We start from the raw sequence: 12,095 nt of genomic DNA, 5'->3' as shown, positions 1-12,095 counted from the left end.
CTTAAAATCAATTTGAGATATTTAGCACATTAAAATTTCCAAAGGATTTTATACCAATTGTAACCAGTTCTGATGAAGTCCATCTATCCTCGATGTGACAATTTACAAAAGCAAAAATAGAAAGGCTGTTAATTTTCATATATGGGCTTAATTACAATGATATTTGTTCAATATAGTTATAGGGGAAAAGCAACAGAATAGAATAGTATTTAAAACTCAGTACATTAAAATGATTCAGTGTAACAGAATAATATTGAATGCAGTAATATATGAATTTAAAATCACAAAGTTAAACCTTAAACAAAGCAATCAGAAAAATGCATTAGAATACAGAGATTTTTTAATAAACCACTGAAGTCTGAAATGCCTTAAAATTATAACCTCCAGTCTTTAAAGTTCCTTGGGTTTTTGTTTTAAATTATCCATTTAGATGTCTATGTCCAAAGGCAGGAAATCGGTTAAGCAATGGGGGTTAAATGACCTGCTCAGAGCCACCCCGCCATGAAGTGTCTCAGGCCAGATTCCAACCAAAGACCTCCCACCTCTAGGCCAGGCTCTCAGTCCATTGAGACACACAACTGCCTCCCCAAAGTTAGCTAAAGGGTTACAGGAAGCTGAATATTTTCCCTGACATGCAGGTGAAGTCAATAAAAGGATCAATGCAATTAAAAGATATTCTTGTAAAATAGCCATGCTTTTAAGTTCCTGCTTGAAAAACCTTTCTTCTTCCCCTCTTGTCTCTCTCCCCTCCTACCATCCGCCCATGTGGTCAATGCCCCCATTTTTTACCAGCTAATAGAAATGAGTCTTGAGTGATGAGCGGATCTGCTCTAAGACTTGAGTTTGTTGGGCAGGCAAGTCACCAGGTGATTGCAATCTAGGTTGAATCAGGTGGGCCAGGTGAGTGAAAGACCAGGAGCTTCAGCGGGCAGCTGGAGTGGGCAGATGAACTGCAATCTAGGTCAAACAACAAACTGGTCTGGAGCAGATGGCTGCAGGCAAGAAAGTAGGGCCGGGAGCTGAAACGGTCAGCCGGGGTGAGCAGGGCCGGGAGAGAGTGGGCCTTATCAATCAAACAGGTCCAGATTGCAGGCAACAGTAGACGGGCCGGAAGGGATCATGAAAGTGAGGAGCTGGTTGGTCCAAGGGGGCTGCTATTTGAGAATTAGGAGCCAAATTGTTTTGGGCAGGGTGGGGCTGGGAATCTGATAATGATGGAGAATGGAGACATAAATCACTCCTATTGCGGGATACCATTAACTCTCTTTTTAATGTTTTGGAGGAAAGTTTTGATCTCTCCCCATCTTTCTTCCATAAGCTCATCTTGTTCCACAAATCGTTGATTAATAAAAGTATTTTGTTCCTTAATTTATTGAGTAATAGAAGGAACAAGAGCTTGTTCTCTCTTCTATTCCTGTTCCTCTCTCGAGGAAATTAGGTATATTATTACAACTCCAATAATTACAATCCCAAGGAAGAGGAATGCAAAGGTCATGTAGAGAAAAGAACCATCCTATAAGAACACCTATTAGGAATCCCATGTACTTGGTTATTGAAATTATAAGCCAATTCCTAAGTAAACCATGTACAGGCTGGAGCCGCATTTTTCATTTTTAAGTCAATACTAAGATCCCTGTAACTTTTCCTTCTTGTCAGTAGGTGGCTCTCTTTACTGCCTGCTGCCAAGGGCCTATTCTGTTGTAAATTCTCCTACCTTTTCTCTTAGGCTAGGCTTATTTTAAAAGTCTGGGAGGAGTCACAAGTAAAGAGAAAGCCAGACAAAACCATATGCCTGGAGACACAGAGGCTGTATGAAAAGGGGTTGATTAAGAGTGAATACCCTGTAAACAAAGGGTAGAGCAAAAACTCCTTCTTTTAAAAAGTGTGTATATGGGAGGGTCACAATTATTAATACATACCCAAACAGCTTTAGACTATGGGAACTTGCCATTTATTGATAATTGTTGTGGGACTATGATTAAAGTTTGTGTCTGACTGTAGGAATGGGATCAAAACAAAAGGAGCACGGAGATTACCTGGATAATTCCAAAAGAGCTCAAAGTTCTAAAAATTAAAAAAAAAAAAAAAAAACCAATCCAGGTAGGATTGATGCACGTCTAAGCCAATACTAAGGACTTGAACCTAGTGTGAGACTCGGGGTTGCGACACTTGACATACATAAAGATGTATCCTTGTATCCACACTCTTTGTGAAAATACCTACAAACAAGTACCAAAGGTTGGCTACCATTCTGGCTCCCTCCATCCCTGAGAATGAAGGTAAAATCAGACAAAGGAAAGATACTTCCCTACAAAAAAAAAAAAGAATCTGGTCCTTTTTTCTCTCCTATAGTATGGCAACTTCCCGTAGCCATCATTGCAAATGGGTAGGTGAAATTTACTGCATTTTGTCCTACAGACTTGTGGGATTATAAATTACTTAATTACTTAATTACTAGTACAGGGGCCTGTAAGAAAATTTATTCTTGTTTTCTCAAAATTTTGTATACATAGATTTTTGATATTTTGATATTGCTTTTGAATTCATCTTATATATATTCTTATATATATATAGGTTTATTTTTTTCCCTTAATTTTTTCCCTTTTTTTCTTTTTTCTTTTATTTTTTTTATTTAGTTTATTTTCATTTTCATTTTTGTTTTCCTTTTGAATTAACTCACACACCCCCACAACTAAACCTTGCATCCTTGCATCGGTGTTTTTTTCAACACTTTCTTCAGAGGAGATTGTATTTTCATAAAATCCAAGATTTAAATTTTGTTCGAGATAGATCTTTAGAGAAGAAGCTTGCTAACTGACTGAATCCAGAGAATGAACTGTTTGCAGAAAGATATCTAAGCCCTTTCACTACAAGAAGATCCAGAATGAACCTTGGGGTGCTGTTGATTGAACATTTTTTTGAATGTATTCTCTTATGCCAAAGAGGACTGCCCCCTAATTGGCTTTTGTCAATGCGCCCAGCAAAACATTGATTTGCTGTCTTTCCCTCTCCTCTATTTTCCCTAATATACAACTATTTTAGTTTTCCTCTTAGTGGGTAAATTTTTGTATACACTTGTAGTTAGAATTTTTCACGGTGCAGGAAGCTTACGTTTAGTGATCAATTGGGGAGACCAGTCCCCCAATAATCATCAGGGGGGACTGTGAATTTTAAAATCTCCATCTTGCTTGGTCTAGCACCCAGGATTGTGCACAACCACACTACACGGGCATGTGCTAGTCAATGACAAATAAGAAATAACTAACTGCCCACCTGGGCTGTCCTAAGTCAAGCTTAAGACACCATGGGCACTTGTGAGGCACAGGAAATGAGGTAGGGAACAGCCTCCGGAATTCATTCACTTCCTGTGGAAAGAGCTGGGCGGCAGTTCATGCGAGGAGCTTGAGCAGGGAGGAGGCCCGCAGACAGCATTCCTTCAGATCAGTCACGTGAGTCAAAGATTGGATTCTCTTCTCTTTCCTGTTTCCTCTTGCAAGCAGATGGTTCTCTTTCATGATGTAGGTGAGGTTGTATAGGCCTCTCTCTGGCCTAGACACGTGCTTTTCTTACTTGTATATTCTTAAGTTCTTAATTTTAAATAAACCTCTAAAAATATAATATTCCTTGCAGAGAGAAACTAATTTCTACCCTGCCTCAGTTTCCCTAAATTTTAAAGGTTACAATACTAGCAAAAAGACTCCAGCAAGTGATCAGGAGGGCCCTTCACTATGATCAAGTAGGATTGATACTAGGAATGAAAGGATGGTTCAATATTAGGAAAACCATCCACATAATTGACCATATCAACAAGCAATCCAACAAAAACCACATGATTAACTCAATAGACACAGAAAAAGTCTTTGATAAAATACAACAGCCATTCCTATTGAAAACACTAGAAAGCATAGGAATAGAAGGGTCATTCCTAAAAATAATAAACAGTATATATATAAAACCATCAGAAAACATCAAATGCAATGGGGATAAACTAGATGCATTCCCAATAAGATCAGGAGTGAAACAAGGATGCCCATTATCACCTCTACTATTTGACATTGTACTAGAAACACTAGCAGTAGCAATTAGAGAAGAAAAAGAAATTGAAGGCATCAAAATAGGCAAGGAGGAGACCAAGTTATCACTCTTTGCAGATGACATATGGTCTACTTAAAGAATCCTAAAGAATCAACAAAAAAGCTAGTGGAAATAATCAACAACTTTAGCAAAGTTGCAGGATACAAAATAAACCCATAGAAGTCATCAGCATTTCTATATATCTCCAACACATCTCAGCAGCAAGAATTAGAAAGAGAAATTCCATTCAAAATCACCTTAGACAATATAAAATACTTAGGAATCTATCTGCTGAGATAAACACAGGAACTGTATGAACACAACAACAAAACACTCTTCAAACAACTAAAAATAGACTTGAGCAATTGGAAAAACATTAACTGCTCATGAGTAGGACGAGTCAATATAATAAAAATGACCATCCTACCCAAACTATTTAGTGCCATACCCATTGAATTTCCAAAATACTTTTTTACTGAATTAGAGAAAACCATAACAAAGATCATTTGGAAGAACAAAGGATCAAGGATATCCAGGGAAATAATGAAAAAAAAATACAAAGGAAGGTGACCTTAAAGTCCTAGATCTCAAACTATATTATAAAGTAGTGCTCATCTAAACAATTTGGTACTGTCTAAGAGGCAGAAAGAAGGATCAGTGACCTCAGCAAGACAGTCTATGACGAACCCAAAGACTCCAGCTTTTGGGACAAAAATCCACTATTTGATAAAAAACTGCTGGGAAAATTGGAAGACAGTGTGGGAGAGATTAGGTTTGGATCAACACCTCACACCCTACACCAAGATAAATTCAGAATGGGTGAATGACTTGAACATAAAGAAGGAAACTATAAGTAAATTAGGCGAACACAAAATAGTATACATGCAGACCTGTAGTAAAGGAAAGACTTTAAAACCAAGCAAGACTTAGAGTCACAAAATGTAAAATAAATAATTTTGACTACATCAAATTTAAAGTTTTTGTACAAACAAAACCAATGTAACTATAATCAGAAGGGAAGCAACCAATTGGGAAACAATCTTCATCTCAAAAACCTCTGATAAAGGTTTAATTACTCAAATTTACAAAGGCCTAAATCAATTGTATAAAAAAATCAAGACATTCTCCAATTGATAAATAGGCTAGGGACATGAATAGGCAGTTTTCAGTTAAAGAAATCAAAACTATTATTAAACACATTAAAAAAGTGTTCTAAATCTCTTACAATCAGAGAGATGCAAATCAAAACAACTCTAAGGTATCACCTCACACCTAGCAATTGGCTAACATGACAGCAAAGTAAAGTAGTGAATGCTGGAGGGGATGTGGCAAAGTTGGGGCATTAATTCATTGCTGGTAGAGTTGTGAATTGATCCAGCCATTCTGGAGGGCACTTTGGACCTATGCCCAAAAGGCGATAAAAGACTATCTGCTCTTTGATCCAGCCATAGCACTGCTGGGTTTGTACACCAAAGAAGTATTAAGGAAAAAGACTTGTACAAGAATATTCATAGCTGCACTCTTTGTGGTGGCCAAAAATTGGAAAATGAGGGCATGCCCTTCAACTGGGAAATGGCTGAACAAATTGTGGTATATGTTGGTGATGGAATACTATATTGTGCTAAAAGGAATAATAAAGTGGAGGAATTCCATGGAGACTGAAACAACCTCCAGGAAGTGATGCAGAGCGAAAGGAGCAAAACCAGGAGAACATTGTACGCAGAGATTGCACTGTGGTGCAATCGATTGTAATGGACTTCTCCATTAGTGTCAATGCAATATCCCTGAGCAATCTGCAGGGATCTAGGAGAAAAAACACTACCCACAAGTAGAGGACAAACAATGGGAGTAAAAACAACAAGGAAAGTCAACTGCTTGATCACAAGGGCTGAGGGGATATGCCTGAAGAGAGACTTTAAATGAACACACCAATGCAAATACCAACAACATGGAAATGGGTTCAGATCAAGGACACATGTGATACCCAGAGGAATTATGCATCAGCTATGGGAGGGGTGGCAGGAAGGGGGGGAAGAAAAAGAAAATGATCTTTGTTTCCAATGAATAATGTTTGAAAATGACCAAATAAAATATTTGAAAGGAGAAAAAAAAAGGACTGTGGGAATAGAAACATAGAAGGAAAATATGATTAATCACTTGTTTATATAGGTATAGGATTTGGAGTTTTGATTTTTAAAAGATTACTCTATTACAAAAGTGAATAACATAGAAATGGGTATTGAGTGATAATACAGGTATAACGCAGTGGAACTGCTTGTCAGCTCTGGGAGGAGTGAGGGAAAATGGCAGGGAAAGAACATGAATCATATCACCATGGAAAAATACTTTAAAATAAATTTTAAAAATTTTTTAATTTTTAAAAAACAATAGTTTATACCCAGCAAAACTGACTATATTCTTACAGGGGAAAGTACAGTTATTTAACAAAATAGAAGAATTCTAAGCATTTGTAAAGAAAAGACCAGACGTGAACAGAAACTTTGATGCCCAAACACAGAGAATCATCAAAAGGTAATTAAGAAATAGGGAAAAAAGAAAAAAACAAAACAAAACAAAAAAAACTTTAAGAGACACAATAACTTAAAATGATATGTATCCCTATAAGAAAAGAGGTCATTGGTAACTCTTAAAAATTGTTCTTATTACCTGGGTAGCTAGGAGAATTATACTTAGAGGGAACAGTGACAAACTGTATAGGATGAAAGGACAAGATATAAATATGTGTATATATATATATATATATATATGCATAAATACATGTGTGTACATGTGTGTACACACACACAACTAGAGTTAAAAAAAGGAGGTTAATAATAAAAGAAATGTGAAAAGAAACAAAATGGGCTAAATTTATATATCACAAAGGACATGGCGGGAGTGGGAGATAACATCAAAATACACTGGAAGGGTAAAGAGGTAGGAGATAGGAAATACTCAATTCTTACCTGCATTGAAATTGACACAAAGAGGGAAGAACAATCAAATACATTGGGGCAGAGAATTGATTTGCACCCTATAGGGAAGTAGAAGGGTAACAAACAGACTGGTGCAGAGGGAAGCAGTAAAAGGGAGGGAGTGGGTGCAGGGAGGGTAGTTTAAAAAGACTGTAAAGAAAATAAGAGGGGAAATAAGAAGGGAGGGGGGTAGAAAGGGAAGTAAAATAAGGGTGGGAACTAGGGGGACTGATTAAAAACAAAACATTGGTGTAAAAGTGAAAGAAAAAAAGTCAGGACTAGGAATGGAAATCAAAATACTGGGAAATACACAGCTGGTAATCATAACTCTAGAATGTGAATGGAATGAACTTACCCATAAAATTCTAGCAAATAGCAGAGGGGATTAGAAACCAAAACCCTACCATATGTTACAAGAAAAACACATGAGGAAGTTGGGCACCCATAGGGTAAAAATAAGAGGATGGAGCCAAATCTAGGAGTCACAATCATGATATCTGACAAAGCCAAAGTAAAAACAGATCTAGTCAAAACAGATAGGGAAGGTAATTAAATCCTGATAAAATAAATAAGAAAGAGGGAAAAATAGGGAATGAAATCTTAGAAAAATTAGAGTTAGCAGATATGTGGAGAAAAATAAATAGGGACAAAAGGGAATACACCTTCTTTTCAGCAGCATATGGCACATTCACAAAGATTGACCATGTCCTAGGGCATAAAAACATTGCAAACAAGTAGTGCAAAAGAGCAGAAATAATAAATGCAACCTTCTCAGATCACAATGCAATGAAAATAATAATTAGTAAGTGTACATGGAGAGGCAAATCAAAAATTAATTGGAAATTAAACAATATGATTCTCCAAAATCGGTTAAAGAACAAATCATAGAAACAATAATTTCATTGAAGAAAATGACAATGATGAGACATCCTTTCAAAATCTATGGGATGCAGCCAAAGAAGTACTCAGGAGGAAATGTATATCCTTGAGTTCATATATTAACAAATTAGGAAGGGCAGAGGTCAATGAATTGGGCATGCCAATTAAAAAACTAGAAAGTGAACAAATTAAAAATCTTCAAATGAAGACTAAATTAGAGATTCTAAAAATCAAAGGAGAAATTAATAAAATTGAAAGTCAAAGAACTATTGATTTAATAAATAAGACTAGAAGCTGGTTCTTTGAAAAAACAAATAAAATAAAGTACTGGCCAATCTATTTTAAAAAAGGAAAGAAGAAAACCAAATTGACAGTATCCAAGATGAAAAGGGAGACATCACCTCTAAGGAAGAGGAAATTACAGCAATCATTAAAAATTATTATGACCGGGGGCAGCTGGATAGCTTAGTGGTTGAAAGCCAGGCTTAGAGATGGGAGGTCCTAGGTTCAAATCTGGCCTCAGACACTTCCCAGCTGTGTGACCCTGGGCAAGTCATTTAAGCCCCATTCCCTAGTCCTTTACACTCTTCTGCCTTGGAACCAATGCAAAGTATTGACTCCAAGATGGAAGGTAAGGGTTTTCAAAAAAATTTTTTTAATTATTATGCCCAATTATATGGCAATAAATATGGCAATCTAGGTGATATGGATAAATATCTAAAAAAAAATTGCCTAGACTAACAGAGGAAGAAATAGACTACCTAAACAACCCCATATCAGAAAAAGAAATTGAACAAGCCATCAAAGAACTCCCTAAGAAAAATCCCCAGGGCCAGATAGATTCACAAATGAATTCTATCAAACATTCAAAGAACAATTAATCGCAATATTATATAAACATTTGACAAAATAAGCAAAGAAGGAGTTCTACGAAATTCCTTTTACAACACAAATATGATACTGATTCCAAAGCCAGGCAGTTCAAAAATGGAGAAAGAAAACTACAGATCAATCTCCTTAATGAATATAGATGCAAAAATCTTAAATAGGATACTAAAAAACAATAGTTTAGTAAAGGAGGTATAGCTAGGCTACAAGTTACGGATTTAAGAATGCATTAAACAATCACTTCTCTCAAATACAAGAAAAATACATACATATATGTGTGCATATATATATATATATATATATGTGTGTGTGTGTGTGTGTGTGTTAAAATCATAGCAGTCATTTATATCCTACAAGCATGTAGATCAGAAGTTACCCACCATGTACCATGACCAAATACAGTTAAGCCATGTCAAAGAAAAAGGAAGACAGAAGTCTGATAAAAAGGAGAATGTGGCCCCCAGTCTGATTTCATCACAGGAGTAAGCCAAAAGTAGAGCCAAATAGGGATATTCTCATGTCTTGCAGTCACATGTCTTATATGCTAAATCAGAGAAGGCCAATCTCAGAACTTTGCTGAAGAGATGTTTCTCCCATTCTCTCCTAAGAGTGCCCCCAGATTGGCACTGACATTTATCATCCCAACAGATGTTGCTGACATCCATAATCATCTACTTATCAGCACTGATCAGACCAAACTGCAAGTCCATACCACTCTTGGGGAAGAGAAGTGTATTCTGAGGAGTTACAAAGAATCATCCTGGGGTCACCAAACACCAAGATTATAATTATTAAGGAAAATTAGTTTTTATGTGTTATGAGGCAGTAACACTGAAAAGGATATAGATTTATACAACTCCTTTTTTCTACTGAAATGAATCATAGATTAGATAAATGTTTTCATAAGGAATGGAATAGTGAGTTACACTTCATATCCTCTCCCATATATCTTTTAGTCAATAGTCCCTTATTCTCTCTTAATACACAAGTCAAAGGTGGGTAATTGGTCAGTAAGTAGGAGGGAGAAATCCAATATCTGAAAGTTACCTTGAAGGACATGTTAAAATCAACTGAGATTTGAAAATCTGCAAGTCTCTTAAAGACTAAAAATAGCAGCTGTGACCAGATGGATGGACTCCACCTGTCACTAATGATGTTTATTAGAAGAGAATAGATGGAATGAGAGATTTTGCAAAGAATTTGGGTATGCAAGGATGTTGGAACATAGCCTGGCACACACATAGAACCAGATGGGCTCCCATTCTGGAATGAGAGGAGTGCTTAAATTGGAACACTCAGATTCTGTGGGGGACTGTTGAATTCTGGACACAGAGGAGAGTAGAAGCTTACTCCTATGGTCATTTTAAATCAGGTTACAAGAGGTAACTCAAGTTCCTGAGAGATTTTGGAAGTTCCTGATTCAAGAGACTGTGTTTTTATTTTGTAAGTAAACAAAAGGAATTTTTTTAAGGATAAGAAATTTGCTGCCTCCTGGAATCCAGAGACTAAACTCCTTGCAGAAAATGCCATGGAGATACCCATGGAGACCACACACTGTTCCAGGAGTTCCTGAACAAAACTGAATATACAGAATTGAACTTTGGGGGTTGGAATACATTTATTTATATGTACTTTGTTGTACCAAAGGGGATTTCCCCCTAATTGGTTTTGTTCATGATTCCCTTTTTATTTCCTTATCCTCAAGCTGTTGTCTTTTCCCTGTGTAAAATTGTACAAACCTGGGTTAATTATGTTTTAAATAATTCATTAGGGAGACTGGGTCTCCCAAAGGATCACAGGGGAGAATTTGCAAGTGGAAAATTTGCCACAGATGAGCTACATTCCCAGCATCCTTTTAAGATAGTTCCTCATTTTATGTACGGAGGCTTGGGAGATAAATTTGGCTGAGGCCCACCCTGTGGAGCTCTTTTTTGGGAGCTTGTGCTTTTGGTGAAATGATGCAGGTGTGAGTCTTTGGCTCTTTGCTCTGCTCACTCAAATGAAAGAAGGCTTTTTCTTTTCCTTCTCTTTTGATTATTATTAAAATCCTATATATTTTATATTATTTACATATATTTAAATAATCCTAGTATTTATTCATTTTTACACCTACAAGACCTTCTGTGACCCTGCACCCTGTGACACCGTTTCTCATCTGGATCATCTTTTGAGTGTGAGCTACAAAGGATCTAAAATATCTAGCCGAACTCAAGCCAGATGTAAATCTTAAAATTTCTCAGACTACCTTGGAACATTTGGTTAAGGCTATTCCCCATTTTAAACAATGAAGGTACTTGGTCAGGAATGTATTGAGAACTTTACATTACTCCACCCATACTTAGGCATACTTTAGGGGAAGATAAAGTTGTAAACTCCAGTTGGAACAATGAAAAAAGTCCTTAACTCATACTTATAGTGAGGCCAAAACCTTAAGTAGACCTATTTTTAGACCTAATACAAAAGGTTGATAAGTACATATAAAGGAAAAATTCATCATTAAAAGGTCAAGCAACTTACAAAGGGCAAGCTTAGCAAAGAGGTGTGAAGTTCTCAGAAGATATAATCTACCCAGAGAAGGTGAGAACTAAAGAGTGGTGAAAACTAAGTATGGGCAGTCCTAGGAAAAGTGTCTACTGTGATTGGTGTAAACCTCAAAATTTCTTAGACTTTGGAAATTTAGATGTTGGAAATTTCACCATTGGGAAATTTCATACTTGAAAAATTTCCTATTGATAGTGGGTCTTGACTATTGGAATGTGAATCCCATTGGCATGGGAGGTTCCTTCTCCTTCCCTTCTTAAGATTACTTTAGGACAGAAACCCTTTGCTGAACAATGGAAAGGACTTTGACCTATGCTTAAGCATAGAACAGGAATTTCTTTGATTCATGATTGATTTTAGAATTGATACAATGGAGATACTTGGAATCAATCTCCACCCTATTCAGTCCTAACAGGATTGAGTAAGGGCTGCAGCCTAGATCAAAATTTAATTATTCCAATCTCTACCCTACTCAGGTTAACAGGATTTAGAAAGGGCTGTAGCAAAGGATCAAAGATTTAATTATTTGAAAATATGACCTTCAACAGACATGTGCAAAGCCTCTGGGCGGTCCTGGGTTAAGCTAGAGCCTCCATTGGCACAGGGAAATTGATGGACAGTGATTGGTAGATGTGAGAACTGAGGGGAGGCAACTTGGATGGTTTCCTTAAAGATCAGGGGGGTCTGAAGACTCGGGGTGGTTGAGAAGCTGGTCGGTGTGGTTGCGGTGTGCTCTGA

The 12,095-nt window shown here is 36.8% G+C and overlaps 1 protein-coding gene across 5 annotated transcripts in view; it reads right to left on the bottom strand.

Annotated features, from left to right (window-relative positions):
- Nucleotides 1-12,095, bottom strand: part of WDR45B (WD repeat domain 45B) — a 106,581-nt gene that overhangs the window by 33,438 nt on the left and 61,048 nt on the right. The window lies entirely within an intron of this gene.

The sequence above is a fragment of the Monodelphis domestica genome, chromosome 2 (genome assembly GCF_027887165.1).
Source record: "Monodelphis domestica isolate mMonDom1 chromosome 2, mMonDom1.pri, whole genome shotgun sequence".
In the NCBI taxonomy this organism is placed as follows: domain Eukaryota; kingdom Metazoa; phylum Chordata; class Mammalia; order Didelphimorphia; family Didelphidae; genus Monodelphis; species Monodelphis domestica.
The sequence above is the reverse complement of the archived record's forward strand: the minus strand, read 5'-3'. Positions and strand labels throughout refer to the sequence as shown.